At 40.4% G+C, this 14,657-nt stretch overlaps 1 protein-coding gene across 1 annotated transcript in view; it reads left to right on the forward strand.

The window, feature by feature from the left end:
* Positions 1-14,657, forward strand: part of NTS (neurotensin) — a 39,303-nt gene continuing 24,646 nt past the window's right edge. The window contains exon 1 of the mRNA XM_054664565.2: positions 1-93. The gene's annotated coding sequence lies outside the window, so the exon portion shown is untranslated. The remainder of the gene's footprint in view (positions 94-14,657) is intronic.

Here is a 14,657-nt window from a genome sequence, read left to right on the forward strand (position 1 = left end):
AGATGGGGTTTTGACATGTTGTCCAAGCTGGTCTCGAACTCCTGGGATCAAGCGATCCACCTGCCTCAGCCTCGCAATATGCTGGGATTACAGGTATGAACCACTGCACCTGACCCATATGAAGATGTATTAATTTCCTTTCTGACAATTAAATTTAACAATTATTTGGGCTGATCTAACGCATGCAAAGAATGGAGAGCAAAGTCTTTGTACAGCTCCCTGACCGTTTACATCAATGTCTTGATTTTCTTCCTCCTGCAATACGTTATAAAACTAAAGTTTTAAAAATATCACTCTCATTTTCATCTTAAATCCTTTAAAGACTCTTAGAATTCAGCACAAACTCTGTAGGTTATCATTCAAGGCTCTTTATTACACAAGCTTTTCTGACTTTTAGCTTTAGTATACATGACTTCACTAAAGGGGCGGCAGATATGGCGTGAGAGTTAAGAGTGTTAAGTTTTGGAGCTGTACAGACAAGGATCCATGTCACGGCTCTGTCACTTCCTAGTAGAGACCTTGGGTAAATTATTTAACCTTCCGAGCCTCAGTTTTCTGATCTGATAAATGGAGAAAATAATAATAATGCAACCTCATTTTCTTATTAAATATAAGTCTGAGAGAATTTTTCTTCTAAAAATCTCTTATACAGATGAGCTCTCTTCTTATTGCTAGAAATTTACTTTTCACATTTTAATTATTAAATTGGGTTACTGATATAATTACAATAGGCATCTGTGATAACAGCCAGTTGTCCCCAGGGCCTTCATAAAAAAAACAGCAGAGCTGAAATTCTTCTGATTACACAGATACTTGACTGTGAGCCAATTTGTCGCCACTTACACGGTAATCTGTGAGGAAATAACATACTAGAGAGCTTGTTATAATCAATCAGTTTATCTGATTTACTCAAAATCCCATTCTCAATCAAGCAAATAATAATAAAATAGAACTTCTTTTGTATGGAAAAGAGAGAGAAAAACTCAGAAATAATTAGAGCTGGCCAGAGGGTAGGACCATAATTGGAGTGAGAATCTTCGGACAACAGATTGTGGCGAAAGGGCATTGTGCAAAACAGAGCCATTTACAACAAAAAGTAGGAAAGCCCCCAAAAGTCAGTAAAAATAAATTCTTAAATAGAATACCAGAGCTACTACAATTATTATCATTATCTACAAGTACCTCTCTTCAGCAGTTCGTTCCTGTCTTAAATTTGCTCATGGTAATAGGAAACTGTCTCTAAAAATTGGAATGGATGAGGCTTCTCTCACAAAGCCTTTTAAATATGGGTAGTAGGTGTCATGGGTTGTAAATTAACCTCTCTAAAAGGTTTTAAGCAAAGAAGAAATAACTATCTTGAATGGATTAGGTATATCTCAGAAGCAGGGATTCCCTTTCAACTCTAGGTTTCTATGGTGTCAATGCTCTTTTGATTCTCTATAGAAGTTTAGAATGGCACTACTAAGCTTTGAAGTAATTACATATAGTCAGATGGTATAATTAGTCATCCAGTTACAATAGGCGATTCCATTAAAAATATTTTTTAATAAATTAAACTTAATATTTGAGTAGCTGACTGGCTGAATGTTGGCCAGATACCTGTGTCCTAAATAAAAGGCCAAATGTCTTCACTTAGGAGCTATGACTGTTATTAATGAGTATGTATCTAATGTATCTAATGTGTTAATGAGTATGTATCTAATGTATCTAATGAGATAAATCCATATAAGCCTGGCTACTGGTGGAAATTGCTCTACTTCGAAGAAATTTTGAAGGCTATAAAACACAAAATATGCACATAACATAAAATATGTGCATGTAAGTATATAAACACCACCAAATATACATTCACCTTCTATGGTAAATGATGTAATATTATGTTGTAGTGCTTTACATAGGCGTTTTTATATTTGGTGTCTTATTTGGTCACAGCATGCTGAGCAGGAAAGAAAATAGAATCTCAAATTTACAGATAAGAAAAGTGAGGTTGAGAGCTATGTGATGATTGAATAATTAATCAAAACCAAATCAAGACCAACCTATTGCTGTTAACAAAAATAATAATTTATAATTATAATATAATCACTTAATTGCCTTTGGAAATTTTCCTTAAGTGATACTTTACTTTTATTAAGTAGATTTGGGACTCTTTCCTTTTTAAGACTTATTAAAGATTCTGTGAATGTAATGTGAATTCAACACTGTACAAATTTTATTTCCTTATGATTTGGAGAACATCATAGGCTCATATGTATCAGAGCACTAATACTAATTGTTACTGATTGAATTGTGTCCTCCACAAAATTCATATGTTGAAGCCCTAAACCCAATGTGACTGTATTTAAAGAGAGAGCCTTTATGGCAATAATTAAAGTTAAATGAGGGCATACGGGTGGGTCTCTAAACTGATAGGGTTGGTGTTCTTACAAGAGGAGGAAGAGACAGCAGAGTTCTCTCTCTCTCATTACTCATAAACAGTTAAAAAGTCGTGTGAGGATTCAGCCAGAGACGGTGGCCATCTACAAGCCTGGAAGAGAACCCTCACCAGAAACTATTTTTGGACACTTTGATTACGGACTTTTAGCCTCTAGAACTGTGAGAATATGAATTTATGTTGTTGAAGCCACCCAGTCTGTGTCATTTGCTCATGACAGCAGACTAATACACCAATAATATGAAGCAGATGAAATTGGGCTGACTTTCCTTGGAGAAGGACACCATAGTACCATTTGCCCTTTGAGTAAAAACTACCCTCTCTTACTATGCTTTTGTATTCTGGAAGAAGAGGTGGATGATTTGCACCTGCACCTAGGAGCCTCCTGGGAAGCGCAGGGTTCTGAATCCATACTTACCCTTTGAGCAGCAATGTTACAGAATTTTTCAATGAATTAAGGTTTCCTATTGAACTGAAAAGATACCAGTGATGCTAAAAGTGATCCAAATCCAAATGTAAGTAATAGCAGTGGCAGACCATCTGAAGCAGCCGCTGCCACGGCTCAGGCTGCAATGGGAAGGCACAGCCGGGGTTGCATGCTCCACAGAGCCAGCGGGAGCCAGGGACAAGTGGCAACCCCGCCCTACCGAGGTGGCAGGGCAGGAGCTCCCTGGGAGCAACTGCTGCTGTCCAAACCATGGCTGCGGACCCGGGCCTTCCTGTGCTCTTGGAGGCTGGGAGCAGGCCTCCTGTCTGCCCTCCTGGGCACAGCTGAAGCCACCCAAGTCACAGCTGCAGACCTGGGCCTCCCTGTGCTCCTGGGGGCCGGAAAGAGGCGGGAGCCCCGCCCTTCCGGGCCCAGATGCAGTTACCCCAGCCGTGACTGAGGACCTGGGCATCTCTAAGTCTTGGGGATCCAGAAATACCCCCTTTCATGCCTCAGCAGGCTTGAAGGTGTCAGCTCCAACTGCCTGGCCTCTCCCAACTCTCGGCACCGCTCTGATCTCAGAGCAAGATTGGGGCTGAGCCCCGGTGCTGTCACAGCCCAGTCGGGTGTGTGCACACTTGGGGCAGCACTGACATGCCAGACCTCTGCTGTCTCAGCCCCCTCTGGACTTTGGGCTCTAATAAGCACAAGAGGGAGGCCAAGTGGGGACTGAGGGAAGCTCGGCACTGGCCTGCCTGGACCTTCTTCATGAACAGCCTGGGCACCATAGAAAGCAGTAGAAGGCAGACAGGCTCCAAGGAAGAAAGGGATGGGTCCCTTGTGAAGTCCCACCTTCAGACTGGGGAAAGCCTAAAGCCTGGGGGCCAGGCGCCAGTCTCCTGGACCACAGAGGGAACCTGTGGTGTTTTATCCTGTGCCCGCCCATGGCAGCCCATGGACCAATCAGCAGGTACTTCCTCCCCTCTGAGGCCCATAGAAACCCCAGACTCAGCCAGATTTGGGGAGACAATGGGATGACTTGCCTGCAGAGAGGAGCTACCTACTCCAATGCCTCCTCTCAGCTGACAGTTGAACACTGGATGGGACAACCTGCCTGCAGAGAGGAGCTATCCACTCCAGGGTCTCCTCTGAGCTATTCTGGCACTCAGTAAAGCTCCTCTTCAACTTGCTCACCCTCTACTTGTCCACATACCTCATTCTTCCTGGAGGCAGGACAAGAACTCAGGACCTGCCAAATGGCAGGGTTGAAAGAGCTATAACAGGTCTGAAACACTCCTTGCTCACCACATTGCAGATGAAGGGGAGAGAAGAACTATGGCCCTTCGGGGACCCCAGACCTGGGAAGCTCCCCGAGCCAGGGCTGTTACTCTCTCTTTGGGGCCCTGCAGGTCCTGGAGTCTCCAAGCTTCTCGGCACCACCACATTCCCCAGTGTCAGCCATGGAAGCTGCTTGCAGCGTACCTGGTCCAGCCACAGCCTCTCAGTGAGCTGGTGCCCATGCCAGCACCTGGAGCTGCCCATCCACTGCAGTAGCCAGCGTGCCTGACTTTGTGCAGTGGTCGGACCCCATGCTCCCTTGCTCTCACACACCTCACCACTCCACATCTGGCTTGCCCTTAGCAGGAATGGAATCCAGGCAGGTAGCGTGAGCCGAGCACAGCCTACCAGGCTGAGTGGGCAGAACAAACCCAGTGGACCTAAGCAAAACTCGGCAAAGATACCACTGTTCACAGAGGTTTCTGGCCAGAAAAACGACACCCGACGGATCCTGTGACATAAGAAATTTCTCAGGTTACAGCTTTCTCACTAGAGTTCAACAGAAAAACCTGCAGGCTTATGAGCAAGGATTTTTTTCTGGAAACCACTCAAAATACAACCACTATGGATCTTCAGATTCTAGCTAAGTGTGCGAGTTTCTGAGAGAACATCAGGAAGTAATGTTTGACTACATGACCTTAAGGTTACTTCTTCTGCACTTGCAGGGGTCTGAGCTTGTTAGGGCAGTGGTCGCAGATCTGACTTTGTTCACCTAGTTTTTGAGATTGAAACCTTTGAGAGCAATAGAAAGCAGGGCAGCTAAAAAGCTAGAACTGCAGGTAAGCTGTTCACATTTGTCAATCTCGGCTCACTGAAACCTCCACTTCCCAGGATCAAGCAATTCTCCTGCCTCAGCTTCCCGAGTAGCTGGGATTACAGGCGTGTACCACTACCACCCGGCTAATTTTTGTATTTTTAGTAGAGACAGGGTTTCAACCATGTTGGCCAGACTGGTCTTGAATCCTGACCTCAAATGACCCACCCTCGTCAGCCTTCTAAAGTTCTGGGATTACATGTGTGAGCCACCGTGCCTGGCCAAGTGTAGAAGGTCTTATTAAAATACTTGTAATGAATAAAAGTGGGTTAGCTTCTAACAAATACTGGCAGAAGTAATGGTGTATCATTTTCAGTATTAGGTTTTAAAAGACTGGCTTCTGTCTTGCTCTGGGGGAAGCCATTTTGTGACCAGCCCTATGGAGAGGTGCACATGGTGAGGAACTGAAGCCCCCTGCCAATAGCCATAGGAGTCAATTTAGATACTCCAGTCCCTTCAGAGATGGCAGCCCTGGTCTACAGTTTACCTGCAATCTCGTGAGACACCTTGAGGCCTTAGCATCTAGCAAAGCTGCTCCCAGATTCTTGACTCTTACAAACTGCTTTAGTTAATAAATGTTCCAAGATGCTAAGTTTTGGAGTAAATTGTTACACAGAGTTAAATAACTGTTACAATTAGACTTAGTAGGTATCAGAGAAAGGTAGCATAAAACAACAAAAGCAAGCCACTTTTTAAATATTAGATTCGCCAAATTTTAAAAGAATAATCCTCCCCAGTATCTACCAGGCACACACTATTGATGTGTATTTAATTGAAACTCGCTGCTTGGGGAATAATTTTCCAAAATTACATCTGTAAAACTTTAAAGTGCACATTTCTTTCTTTTTTTACTTAATGGTTCTAATTCTAAAAATCTAACCTAAAGGAGTTGAACATTGTAAATGCCCCAAAAGGTATATTTTGGCATCATTGCATGCAATAGTAAAAAATGAATTGTCTAACAACTATCTATTATATGTCAGGCACTTGCCTTAATGTTTACAAAAGCCTATGAGATAGGCTCATGTTCAAATCTGTTTTATGATAAGGGAAACTCGGAAGAGAGATGTGAAATAACTTGCTTGGGGTTGCAAAGCTACTCAGAGGCAGAGAAGAGATATAAAGCTGTGCTTTTAGCAATTACAATAGGCAGCCTCTTGTATAAAGAAATATATTGAATGTACTTTAATAAGTGAATGTTTAAATACAAAAACACACCCCAGTTATGGACCTTTTGATACAAATGTTTAAAAGAATAAGGTAGATCTGTAGACAATTTTACAAAGTGATGTCAGTGAATATTTTTCTTTCAAGTGAAACTACATATCAATGGCCTCTAACTAAATTTCCGAAGGGTGTTAAACAGGTTATGCTAATGAATATAGCGACCTAGATAGCTCTAGCAGATTGCCCCTATGTGGAACATGGGTCCATTATTTCTGCAGTTTCTGATTATTTTTTCGAGAGAGAAACCCTAAAAATCTGACTTTTTAAAAGTGAAATCTTGTCATATTAAATGAATGGTAATAAATTATATTCTTAAAAATCTAAAATCAAATATGACATTTCTGAATGCAGACGCCATCCACTGTGTTCCAGATTGCAATCTCCCTGTACATTAACAATAATAAATTAAGAACAGTTATTCAAAGCCACCTGACAAAACTTCACTGAAACATGATTGACTCCATTATCACATCTAAATAAATAATGCCTTAGTTAAAATGACATTGACCACACACTGGAAGCAGAGTAAAAGAGAGAGAAAGAAGTGCTGCACCCAAGCAATCTCAATACAAGTATTGCCATCCCAAGAATCTATATATCAGGTACTTACATATTGTGGACCCTGCATATGTTTATAGCAGAACGGTTGAGAACGTGGACTCTTGAGCTAGACTACATGTGTTTGAAGCACAGTTCCACCACAAACTGCTTATTCAAACTCTGGGCCTCTGTGTCTCTATTTGTAAAGCAGGATATAATTGAATCCCATAGAGATGCTGTAAGAAAACAATGACTCCATAAATACCAGCTATTATTAATGTGGAGATAAAGTATTGTATTACCACAACCAGGTGCCAGAAAACATTCTTATTATTTACCAGCCTTTCTGCTGACTTCATTCTCACAAAACAATTCCTGATTATAATCACTTGTGTGCAATGAAAGAATGTCTTGGCCTGAAGGTGTGAAAGCAAACACTGTAGTAAAGATCTTAGTATATTTTTAAAAATTGCTACATTTTACTTTTATTTTTTAAATCAACAGATAAAATTGTATGTTCTTACTATTTACAAAATATTTTTTGGAGTATACATACATTGTGGAATGACTAACTTGGTTAATTAATATATCTATCACCTTACATAGTTATTTTTGTCGTAAGGACCCTTTACATCCATTCAGTATTTTCAAGAATACAATATATTGTTAACTATGGCCAATATGTTGTACAATAGATCTCTTGAACATATGTCTCCTGTCTAATTGAAACTTTGTGTCCTGTTATCAACATTTCCAAACACCCACCCCCAAAACCATTCCAGTCCCTGGTAACCATCGTTCTACTTTCTACTTATCTGAGTTCAACTCTTTCAGATTATGCATATTTTTCCTTTCGTACCTGGCTTATTTCACTTAATGTAACATCCTTCAGGTTTATTCATGCTGTCAAAAACCATATAATTCCCTTATTTTTATAGCTAAATACTATTTTATTGTGTATATTTATCACATTTTCTTTATTCATTCATCCATTGATAGACATTTTGGTAGATTCCCCATTTTAGCTATTGTGAATAATGTTGCAATAAACATAGAGGTGCAGATATCTCTTTGAAATACAGATCTCTTTTCCTTTGGATATATGCCCAGTAGTTAAATTAATGGATCAGATGGCAGTTTTATTTTTTTATTTTTTGAGAGACCTCCATACAATTTTCCATAATTACATTCCCACTAACTGTGTGAGGACTTCCTTTTCCCCACATCCTAGTCAACACTTGTTATCTTTTTTTTTATAATAGTCATTCCAACAGGTGCGAGGCAACATCTCATTGTGTTTTTAATTTGCATTTCCCTTGATGTAGAGCACTACATACAGACACACACACACACACACACACTTACACTTGTTGGGCATTTTGTCTCATTGGGAGAAATAACTGTTCAAGTCCTTTGCATATATATATATATTTTTTTTTTGGACAGAGTTCTCTTGTTGCCCAGGCAGGAGTGCAATGGTGCGATCTCGGTTCACCGCAACCTCCACCTCCTGGGTTCAAGCGATTCTCATCCCTCAGCCTCCCTAGTAGCTGGGACTACAGGCGTGCACCACCATGCCTGGCTAATTTTTTTTTTTTTTCTTTTGGTAGAGACAGGGTTTTTCCACGTTGGTCTGGCTGGTCTCAAACTCCCGACTTCAGGTGTTCTGCCCACTTCTGCCTCCCAACGTGCTGGGGTTACAGGTGTGAGCCACTGCGCCTGGCCCTTTTGCCTATTTTTTAATTGGCTTATTTATTTACTTGGTATTGAGTTGAGTTACTTATATATTTTGGATATTAGCACCTTTACAGATGCATAGTTTGCAGATATTGTCTCCCATTCTATCAATTGCATATTCACTATTGATATGGTCTGGCTCTGTGTCCACACCAAAATCCTATCTTAAATTGTAATCCCAATTGTAACCCCCACATGTTGGGAGAGGGACCCCGTGGAGAGGTGATTAGATCATGGGGATGTTTCCCCATGCTGTTCTCATGATAGCGAGTGAGTTCTCATGGTTTTATAAGGGTTTCTGCACTTTCCTCACTTTGCTCTGCAATTCTCCTTCCTGCCACCATGTGAAGGACATGTTTACTTTCCCCTTTGTCATGATTATATGGTTCCTGAGACCTCTCCAGCCCTGCAGAACTCTGAGTCAATTAAGACTCTTTCCTTTATAAATTACCCTCTTAGGCAGCTCTTTACAGTAGTGTCAGAATGGACTAATACAACTATATTGATTGTTTCCTTTGCTGTGAAGTATCTTTTTAGTTTGATATAATCTCATTTGTCTATTTCTACTTTTGTTGTCTGGTTTTTTTTTTTTTTTGTCATCCTATTAAAGAAATCATTGCCCAGACCAATATGATGAAGTTTTTCCCTTATGTTTTCTTCTAGCAGTTTTAGAGTTTGAAGTGTTATATTTAAGATTTTTGTTCATTTTGAGCTGTTTTTTTATACAGTGTGATATAAGAATCTAATTTCATTCTTCTGCATGTTCATATCAGTTTTTCCATTACCATTTATTGAAAAACCTGCCTTTTTCCTATTGTTATACTTGGCATCTTTGTTGAAAATCAATTGGCTGTAATAAATGTGTGGATTTAATTTTGAGCCTGCAATCCACTTATGTTTAATTTCAACATTTATTTTAGATTCAGAGGATATATGTGCATGTTTGTTACATGGAAATATTGCATGAAGTTGAGGGTTAGGCACATTCGATCCCATCACCCAGGTTGTAAGCATAGTATACAATAAATAGTTTTTCAACCCTTGCCCCTCTCTCTCCCCTCAGGCCCCAGTAGTTCCAAGTGTCTATTGTTGTCATCTTTACGTCTGTGTGTACCCAATGTTGAGCTTTTTCTTGTAAGTGAGAACACGTGGTATTTGGTTTTCTGTTTCTTCAATAATTTGCTTAGGATAATGACCTTTAGCTATATCCATGTTGCTGCAAAGGAAACAATTTTGTTTATTTTTATGGCTGTGTAGTATTCCATGGTATACATGGACCACATTTTCTTTATCCAGTCCACCATTGATGGGCATATGAGTTGATTCCATGTCTTTGCTATCATGAGTAACAATATGATAAACATATGACTGGACATGTCATTTTGGTAGAATAATTGATTTTCCTTTGGGTATATAATCAGTAATGGAGTTGGTAGGTTGAAAGGTAGTAGTTCTATTTTTGAATTCCTTGAGAAATCTCCAAACTGCTTTCCACAGTGTCTGAGCTCATTTACATTCCCATCAACAATATATAAGCATTCACTTTTCTCCATAACCACACCATCATCTGTTATATTTTAACTTTTTAATAAAAGCCATTCTGACTGGTGTTACTTATGTCATTGTGGTTTTGATTTGCATTTCTCTGAGGATTAGTGATGTGGAATATTTTTTCATGTTTGTTGGCTGCTTATATGTATTCTTTTGAGAAATGTCTGTTCATGCTTTTTGCCCATTTTTAAAAATTGGGTTATTTGTATTTTACTTGTTGATTTGTTTAAGTTCCTTATAATAAGGTTCTGGATACTAGACCTTTATTGGATGCATAGTTTGTGAATATTTTCTCCCATTCTGTACTTATCTATTTACTCTGTCCTTATCACTTGTATTTTCTTAAGCCATTGATTGTCCAAGTCTTAAGTAATTTGTGGTGCACCATGACATCTTGTAGGCACACATTAGAGGGCTTAAAAATAAGCAGAGGAAAACTTCTGTCATCCTCCGTGATTAGTTTTTGATGAAAGACAGATTAGATAAAAGAAGCAGAACACATGAATAGGCCTAGATTTGTTTGAAAAAAAAAAATTTACAAGTCTAAACTTTCCCACCAGGCCAAGATGTTTTCACTGGTAGACTCTAACTGATGGTAAAGCAATGATACCAGTCTTACACAAATGTTTCAGCTATAAAAGAAAAGAGATCACTTCCCAAATAATTTTATGAGGCCCGACTAATTATGATATGAATATTAGTTGTATATATTTCAAGGAACAAATAGCACAGAACACAATCTCTTATGAAAAGACAAGTAAAAATCCTTAACAAAGTACAAAATATATTCTACATTATATAAATAGTATAAGACATGACATTATGCTGTTATCCCAACAATATAATGTTGATTTAACATTTTAAAAATTAGCCGAAACCATTATCAAAATAATAAAAGGAAAGGACAAAATTCATATGATAATCTTAATACATGTGGCAAAAACATTTGACAAAATTAAGCACCCATGTATGATTTAAAAATAAAAACCTATCAGCAAACTAGAAATACAAAGAAAAACTACAGTTAGTATAATGCTTAATTGTAAAATACTAACTGCTTCCACTTAAAATCAGAAATTGGACAAGGATTTCTGCTCTCACCACTTGATCAACACCTTTGTACTGGAAGTGTCAGCCAATTCAGCAAGAAACAACAACAAATAACTAAATGACTTATGGGTTAGAAAGAAAGAAAAAAGAAGTGTCTTTATCTGCATACAGTATGGTTGTTTAGGTAGACAATCCAAGGGAATCTACAAAGACATAGCTAATAGATCTAATCAATGAATTTAACAACATTGCAGGGTAGAATGACAATTTATAAATATAATTTTGCTGTCTATATGCTAACAATTAACAATTAGAAATAAAACTTGCTCACTGCAGCCTGGAATTCCTGGGCTCAAGGGATCTTCTCGCCTCAGCTTTCAAAGTAGCTGGAACTACTGATGTGCCTCACCATGCCCAGCAGAAGTTAAGTTTAAAAAGACCTGAAGTAATGGAGAACATACTATATTAATGGATTAGAAGACTAAATACATTGAACTTATCAATTATCTCAAATTAATCAATTTGATTTAATGCAATCCCAATCAAAATCAGGCTTCGAAAATACAAACAAAAAGCCTGATTTGAAAATGTATGTAGAAATGTAAAGAATAAACAGAAACCAGCATGATTTTGCAGAAAACAAAGCTGAGGAACTTAAGTTTGTTGATTTTAAAGTTACTACAAAGCTACAGTAATCAAAATACTATATTATTTACATAAGGTCACATAAAGAGACCATTCAAAGAGAGTAAACTTATATGATCTGATCAATGGTTTTTCAAAGGAGGCAGCAAATAATCTCAATGGGGAAACAATATCTATTCAACAAATAATGTGGAGGAATGAAATATAAAAATGAAAACCTGACCTCAACAGCATGCACAAAGATTAATTTGAGATCATTTCATGGATTTAAATTATAAAAGCTAGAATTGCAAACTTTCTAGAAGCAAACATAAACATTTTTGTGACATTGAGGTATGCAACGATTTCTTAGGCTATTAGGAGCACTAATCAGAAAGAATAAAAGTGGTCAATTGATTCCATCAAACTTAAATACTGGCTCTTTGAAAGACATTCTTATGAAAATAGGTAAGCTGCAAATTGGAAGAAAATATTTGCAGTGCATATACCTGAAAAGAAAAACCTCATAACTCAACAATAAAAAGGCAGCCAGTTAAACGATGGATAATGATCTGAACATTATCTGAACATTTATTTTTCTTTTCTAAAGAAAAATAAAAAAGTAGCCATGGCTGGGTGCAGTGGCTCACACCTGTAATGCTGTCATAGGATGGTTAGGGTGTTGCTTTTCCAGCTTGAAACTTCTGTGGCCGGTGGCAGTTTTGCCTGAGTTTTTCTTGGGCCCACTGAGCTTGTTCTGCCCACACGGCCTGGCAGCCTGTACTCGGCTCATGCTACCAGTCCACATCCCATGCCTGCCAAGGGCGAGCCAGGTGTGGAGTGGTAAGAGTTGTGTGAGCAAGCACAGAGTCTGGCCACTGCACACAGTCAGGCATGTTGGATTCAACGGGGTGGGCAGCTCCAGGCACCACACAGGCACCAGCTCCCTGTGAGGCTGCAGCTGAAGCAAGTGCACTGCAATTGACTTCCACTGCAGGGACCAGGGAACACAGTGGCACCGAGAAGCTTGGGGTTGCCAGGAACTGCAGAGCCCCAAAGAGGGTGTCACAGCTCTGGCTTGGGGAGCTCCTAGGTCTGGGTTGCCCGAAGGGCCGCTAATATGGTTGGGCTCTGTGTCCCCACCCAAATCTTATCTTGTAGCTCTTATAATTTTCATGTGTTGTGGGAGGGACCCAGTGGGAGATGATTGAATCATGGGGGCAGGTCATTTCTGTGCTGTTCTTGTGACAGTGAATAAGTCTGACGTGATGTGATGGTTTTAAAAATGGGAGTTTCCCTGCACGAGCTCTCTGTCTTTGCCCACTGCCATCCATGTAAGATGTGACTAGCTCCTCCTTTCCTTCCACCATGATTGTGAGGCCTCCCCAGCGATGTGCAACTGTAAGTCCATTAAACCTCTTTTTCTTCCCAGTCTCAGGTATGTCTTTATCAGCAGTGTGGAAATAAACTAAGACAACTGCAGCTTTTCTCTCTTTCCCTCTTCTCTCCTACTTGTCACCCACAAAGTTATGAGCAGGGGGGTGTTTCAGTCCTGTTTGTGTGACAGCTCTTTCAGTTCTGCCATTCAATGGGTCCTGAGTACTTGTCCTGCATCCAGAAAGAATGAGGTATGTGGGCAACTGGAGGGTGAGCAAGGTGAAGAGGAGCTTCACTGAGCAAAGGAACAGCCCTCAGGAGACCAAAAGAGCAAAGGTGCCACTGGCCACAGAGGTTTCTAGCTGGAAAAGTGGCACCCTAAGGATCCTGTGACAGCATTACAGGTGTGAGACACTGCACCCAGCCATGGCTACTCATATTTTTCTTAGGAAGGTGTTCGTTCAGATCATTGCCCATTATTTAACTGGGCTGTCTTTTTATTGTTATGAGGTTTCTCTTTTCAGATATATGCACAGCAAATATTTTCTCCCAGTTTGCAGCTTATCTATCTTCATAAGAATGTCTTTCAAAGAGCCAGTATTTAAGTTTGATGGAATCAGTTGACCATTTTTATTATTTCTGATTAGTGCTCCTAATAGCCTACAAAAATAGCTCCTTTCCACAGGCAGTGCATCCCAACAAGTGCCCAGCTCTCAGCAGAGAGGAGACTCATAGTGGGTAGCTCCTTTCCACATGTAGGTAGTACTGTTGAGTGCAGCCTTCAGTGGAGAGGAGACTGGGAGTGGGTAGCTCCTTCATGTAGGTGGTAGTCCCAATGTCCAGTTGAGTCTGGGTTTTTATGGGCTCAGAAGGGAGGAAGTGTGTGCTAATTGGTTCATGGGCAGCCATGGGTGGGCCCAGAGAAAACACTGTAAGTTCTCACTCTGGGCAGTAAACTCTACTCAGAACTGGCAGCCCAGGCCCAGGATTCAGAGTATCCCTGGATTGAAATTGGAATTTCACTGGGGACCTGCCACTTTCCACCCAGGAACCTGTCTGTCTCCTGCCATTAACATGCCATCCATGTATGGGTGGCTGTTGCTGCATCCTGGAGCACAAGCCTCCCGCCACCCAACTAGGTAGGGAGCAGTGCTCCCACCTGCTCTCTGCTCCTGCCAGCTCCATGGAGTGCACAGCTCTAACTGTACCTCCCTTGCTGCAGCTGATGTTCCCACAGCAGCTGCTTCAGATGGGCCACCACCACCACCAATCTCAGAATTTTGGGAAGCTGAGGCAGGTGGATTGCTTGAATCGAGGAGTTCGAGACCAGCCTGGACAACATAGAGAAACCCCATCTCTGCAAAAAATACAAAAATTAGCCAGGTGTGATGGCACACTCCTGTAGTCCCAGCCACTCTGGAGGCTGAGGGAGAAACATGCTTGAGCCCAGGAAATCAAGGCTGCAGTGAGCCAAGATCTCATCACTGCACTCCAGCCTGGGTTACAGAGTGAGACCCTGTCTCAACAACAACAACAAC

The sequence above is a fragment of the Pan troglodytes genome, chromosome 10 (assembly GCF_028858775.2).
Source record: "Pan troglodytes isolate AG18354 chromosome 10, NHGRI_mPanTro3-v2.0_pri, whole genome shotgun sequence".
NCBI lineage: Eukaryota > Metazoa > Chordata > Mammalia > Primates > Hominidae > Pan > Pan troglodytes.